The sequence below is a fragment of the Gossypium arboreum genome, chromosome 5 (genome assembly GCF_025698485.1).
Source record: "Gossypium arboreum isolate Shixiya-1 chromosome 5, ASM2569848v2, whole genome shotgun sequence".
NCBI classification, from domain to species: Eukaryota; Viridiplantae; Streptophyta; class Magnoliopsida; order Malvales; family Malvaceae; genus Gossypium; species Gossypium arboreum.
The window spans coordinates 80,735,017-80,741,016 of NC_069074.1; positions in this window are offsets into that span (position 1 = coordinate 80,735,017).

The following is a 6,000-nucleotide window of genomic DNA, read 5'->3' on the forward strand; positions in this document are numbered from 1 at the left end:
CCTTTCTCACCCAAAGGAAACGCACCTATACAAGTGCAAATGATACCATTTCTATACACAATTAAACAGCCAAATCAATCTCAAATCATCACATTATAGACCATTTCAATACCAATCTGTTCAAAGCTTATAACACAATCATTTACTTAACTAAATCACATACCAATCAATAAGATTCGTAAGCCAAGATTCATATATATATATATATATCATATACTATATCAACCTACTTTATTAACCAATTTGCCATTCAAATACCAAACTAAAACCAAGTACATCTCAAGCTATTACACAACACATACCAAATGGCCATTTGAATATCTTAAACCATCATTAAGCTTACCAAAATAGCCCATATCACATAAGAATATATATACTTTAAACTACATAACTTAATCATGCCATTTCAAATAGCCAAAATGTAACACCCCGATCCCGAGACCGGTGATGGTCTCGGGATCGGGGTGTTACAATTTTATTGGTATCAGAGCCACGGTTTAGTCGATTCTAGGACTACCGTGAGGTGTTTGGGGTCTAGCTATACATGCCATTAAATGATGAATCAATAGTGTGGTGATTTCGACAATTTGACTTTGAGTTTGTTTATAGCAATGGATCCCGATCCCAACCGAGCAATAGCTTATGATGGGGAGAGTGTGGCGCTGCTCCCTTTAAAGGGACAAAGGCCGTGGACTCTCAACCTATGGCCAAGAATCCGAATGATGAGGCTAGGCAAGCCTTTTATAGTGTGATGAACGAATGGTTTAACCAATACATTCGAACTAACACGGCTGTTCCACAACCTCCATTCCCGACAAATGCAACCCCAGACCTACAATACCTCCGAAATCGACCAAATAAGGTCAAGTAAGCCCCAATCGATAGGATTCAAAACATGGGGCCACCGAATTTAAAGCTACGGATGATGATGATGCGAACGAGCTGAATTTTGGTTGGACAACACTATCCGGTGCTCGATGAGCTATCTTGTACACCGATGAGTGCTTAAAGTGTACCATCTCCTTGCTACGTGATTCCGCCTACTATTGGTGGAGTACTCGACTTCGTGGTGCCTAAAGAGCAAGTGACTTGGGAATTCTTTCAAACCGAGTTCAAAAAGGTATATCATCGAGATTCATCGACCAAAAGCGAAGGAATTTCTTGATCTTAAGCAAGGTTCTATGTCGATTCCGACTATGAACGAAAATTTGTGAGGCTTAGCCGATCTGCGCGAGAATGCATTTCGTCCGAAGCTATTATGTAAACGCTTGAGGATGGGCTGAATGATGATATAAGGATGTTCGTTGGCATTCTCGAAATACGAGATCGTAGTACTTGTTGAGCGAGCTTGTAAAGTCAAAGAGCTTAGAAAGGAGAAACAAAAAGTGATGTGGAACCGGAGAATTCGAAGAGGTCCTCGGAAAGTCTCTTCAACAGCATCGAAGAGATTTCGAGATGATGTGAACCGGTCTAGAGGCGCTTTGGGCTTTTCTAGACGAGGACGCGATCGACCCCTGTGACCACACGAGTCACTTCGATCGCCATGGTGGAAATGATCGCCGAGAGGGCGGAGTGTCAACATTGTGGCAAATGGCATTCGGGAGCTGTTGGTTTCGTGATCGCTCTATAAGTGTGGATCGGCCGACCACTTTATGAAGGATTGCCCGAGGATGCTTGAACAGAATGTGAGTCGAGTGGAAACCGGGTGCTACCATCGCCGAGGTAGGCCACCTAGAAATATGGGCAATGTCAGTGGCGGTCAGAGAGGATCTAGAGATGCTGAACAGGAAGTGAAAGTAATCCGTGAAAGTCTGAAGATAGCCTCCGATCGTCAGAAGTCGTACGCGGATCTGAAGCGTAAGGATATCGAGTATCAGGTGGGTGATAAAGTGTTTCTCAAGGTATCGCCTTGGAAAAAGATACTCAGGTTCGGCCGTAAGGGCAAGTTGAGCTCGAGGTTCATTGGGCCATATGAGATATCCGAGCGAGTCGGTCCAGTGGCATATCGTTTGATTTTGCCCCCTGAACTCAAAAAGGTTCACGATGTCTTTCATGTTTCGATGCTTCGACGCTATAGATCCGATCCATCGCACGTGATTAGCCCATCAGAAATTGAAATTCAAGCTAATATGAGTTATGAGGAAGAACCGATTCGTATCCTATCACGAGAAGTGAAAGAGTTGCGAAACAAGCGGGTTCCGCTAGTGAAAGTGTTATGGCTCAAGCACGGGATAGGAGAAGCTACTTGGGAGACCGAGAACTCTATGAAAGAGCGATATCCAAACCTATTTACGGTAAGATTTTCGGGACGAAAATTTCTTAAGTGGGGAGAGTTATTACAGCCCAAAATTGACCCTAGTCGGAATGTGGTTTCGGGACCACAAAACCGAGGCATAAAAATAATTAAAAATTTATTTTGATGCCTATGATATATGTTAACTTGTGTATGACAATTTGATGTTTCGATTTAGTGTTATAAAGGCGAATTCCACTAGAAAGGACTTAGTAGTGAACTTTGAAAGTACGATAGGAAATGTGTGATGACTAATTAAAGCATGCATGCAAAATAATGGACTTGCATGTCAAATTCCCCCTTTTTACAAGTGATGGCCGGCCATGACAAAGAGATATGGGCTAAACATGTCATGAAACATGTTTTGTTGGGCATTAGGGAGAAATAATAAACAAATAAGCATGGGTAAGAAAAGAATGAAAAAAAATGTGTGAGAGAGTAGTATTCCCCATTGCCGTGCAACCAAGAAGAGAAACAAAAAATTTGTTCATCCTTTCTCATCTTTTGGCGAAAAACATAAGGAGGAAGAAAGGGATTTTTGCTCCATTTTTTGGTTTAGAAGAGAACTAGAAGGAGATTTGGCCATACTTGTACCAAGATTAAGGTATGTATGAAGTTGTGTTAGGAGTTTCATGCATGTTTTGGTTGCTAACTTGATGTGCATGTTAGCCATGGTTCAAATCTTTGTTATGCCATGGAAATGGTATTTGGCCAAAGTTGTTATGGTGATTAAGCCATTGCATGCCAAGTGTGAAGCTTGATGATGATGCATGCAATGATGGATTGTCTACTCTTGAGTAAGATTTTGAGTTTTCTCTTTGTTTAACCATGATTGAAGTTGAAAAGGGCATGATTGTCATATTCGCCATGATGCATTCATGAGCATGGTTCATGCTTCTTGCATGTTAGTTAAAATTTGTGTTTTGGATGGCTATGGACACCTTGAAATTCGCCATGCTCATATATGTATATATATGTTTGCACATGATGTTTTGGTTGTGAACTAAGTGATGAATATGTTTGTTTAAAGAAGAAGATGTTGAAGAATGATTGTGAAATTGCAAGCACATTCGCCTAGCACACATATGAGTGCTCGATGCTATATTATAAGTTTTGAGCAACAATATGCAAAGCATTAACTAGTAAAATGCATGCTGTTTTTGTGAGGTATTAAGTGCATAATTGGCCTCAACATGTACATGAATATTCGGCCTTGGGTAGCCTATTGAAGGCCTTAGCTTTTCCTTGATGCTCGAATAAATTGTATTGAATTGCTTGATGTAGTATAAAATGTGCATGACCATTGTGTATTCAAGCTAAAGAGTGGCCATATGACCATTTAAACTCCTTGTCATATTCGGCCATAAGCTAGCACAATGAGGTTTTAATAGATTGAATTTGTTTGAATTAGCTCAAGAGCTAAGAGGGCCACAATTGGACAAGGGAAGGAAAAGTGATCGAATAGCCGTAAAAGCCGTTCGACAACATCCGAGGTAAGTCCTCAAGAAGTGACCTTAATTGAATTATGTGGAATGAAATATGGATGTATTGATTATTGATTTATGTGTGTATGAGTATTCGAATTCTACCCGGGCTAAGTCCCGAAGGCGATTATGCTAATGATTATAATTGTGTTTGAGCTTTAGTAACGAAAATGAAATATGTATGTCCAATGATTATTGATGTATGTGTGCATGAGAAATTGAATGATATTCGGGCTAAGCCCCGAAGACAATTATGCTAGAAATTATAACCGGGTTAAGACCCGAAGGCAATGGTGCTAGTGGCTATATCCGGGCTAAGACCCGAAGGCATTCGTGAAAGTCATTCTATCCGGGCTAAGACCCGAAGGCATTTGTGCAATCGTGATATCCGGGTTAAGTCCCGTGAGGCCTTGGTGCGGTTACCATATCCGGCTATGTCCCGAAGGCGTTTGAACGAGTAGCTATATCCGGTTAAGCTCAAAGGTATGTGATTTGAAAATTATAAGCTTGCTGGAAAAATTTCAGCTAATACACTTGTGAAATTTCCCAATAACAAGGTAAGGGTGGTGTGTGCTTGGCAAGCTAGGAGTAAGAGCGTATGCATATCCGCTCCTATGATGGAACGAGTTATCGTATATTAACGAAGCCGTTATTTGTGTATGAACCTAAGAGTTGGGATGGTGAAGTAAGTATGATTATGTGAATGTGTATTAGTGAAATGATGTATTTGGTTATGTGAATGTAATGCTTTAATTAAAGCTGATTTTATTCCTTGAGACTTACTAAGCATAAAAATGCTTACCCCGTTGCTTTGGCTCTCTGTCTTATAGATTTTGCTCGATAGCAATCGGATTTGGGATCATTAAAGTCGAAGTCATCCACACTATCAACGCCTCTATTTTGGTATAAATTTTGGTTGAACTTTGAAATGGCATGTATAGGACTACCCCTTGTTGGTTTAAAAATGTGGTGATGTATATGTGTACGGCCATGCGAAAACGGCTCGTAAAAGTGAAGAATGAACTTAGACTATTTGCGGTTTGTATATATATATAGGGTGTCATGATGTGACTATGAATTGGAAATGGGAATGTTGGTCACATGATCAGCCATTGGCATGGTTAAAATGATCATATGTGGACCTATGTATGGCAAGACTAGTTGGTTCATGGAGACTACAAAATAGGTAAGACCTACCTTAAAAACAGATGCTGCCAGCTGCAGTAACGTGAATGTGAAAAATCACCAAAATTTGTAGGAATGGTATTAAATAGTGAATCAGCTTTGTAAATGAACCTTGATGAGTCTATTTTCATATGGAAGAAACGAAATGGTCATAGGAGTTACTTGTTAAGAGATATTAAAGCTATTGTGAGACAGGGCCAGAATGGTTTCTGGGTCCCCTTTCGCAACTTTAAAAATTTACTATAAATTATCCAGAAAGAATTAGGAGTCATGCCTTATATGTGCAGATTCCATTTTGAGTCTAGTTTCATTAGAAACAAACGGAACCAGTATTAAAGCCCTGTACAGTGAGATATTCAAGTTGTAAAGCGCGAAGGTCAGAGCAGTTGATCCCTGTAACAGGGGTGACTTTAACTAATAAACTGTACCAATTGGCCCAACCAAAAATTCTAGAAATAAATTCATGGATGGATATATGAGTCTAAATTCAGGGAAAATTTACGAAACCAGTTTCTGAGTTTTGAAACTCGAGATATGATTTTTAAGGCGACAATGACGCAGTTTTCTAGCCCGACTGGAAATGTCAAATTGGTGGGCAAAATATGTGGACTTGACTTGTTAACCCCTCGTGCCCGACACCGGTGATGGTCTCGGGATCGGGGTGTTACACAAAAACACTTCCAATAACCTAGCCAAGGTAACCATAGTCTATACTTATCAAACCTTACATCATTATCAGGCCAAATCCCATGGCTAAATACATATCAAGCACATATGCATCATGTAACAGCCCGGTTTAGGGCCTAATTGGAATAATGGTCTCGGGACAACAAATCTGAAGTTGGAGGAATTATTTTATTATTATTTTAGAGTCATAGTATGATTATAGTGTTAGAACGCTGGTGCCTCCAAGGCGCAGTGGAAAAATAAAATAATTAAACACATTCCGGCGATCCAAACCATGGATCCATGTGTAAGGAACGTATCGGGGTGATAAAAGGTTTCGAAATTATCAAAACTTCAATCTGAGTAGACAGC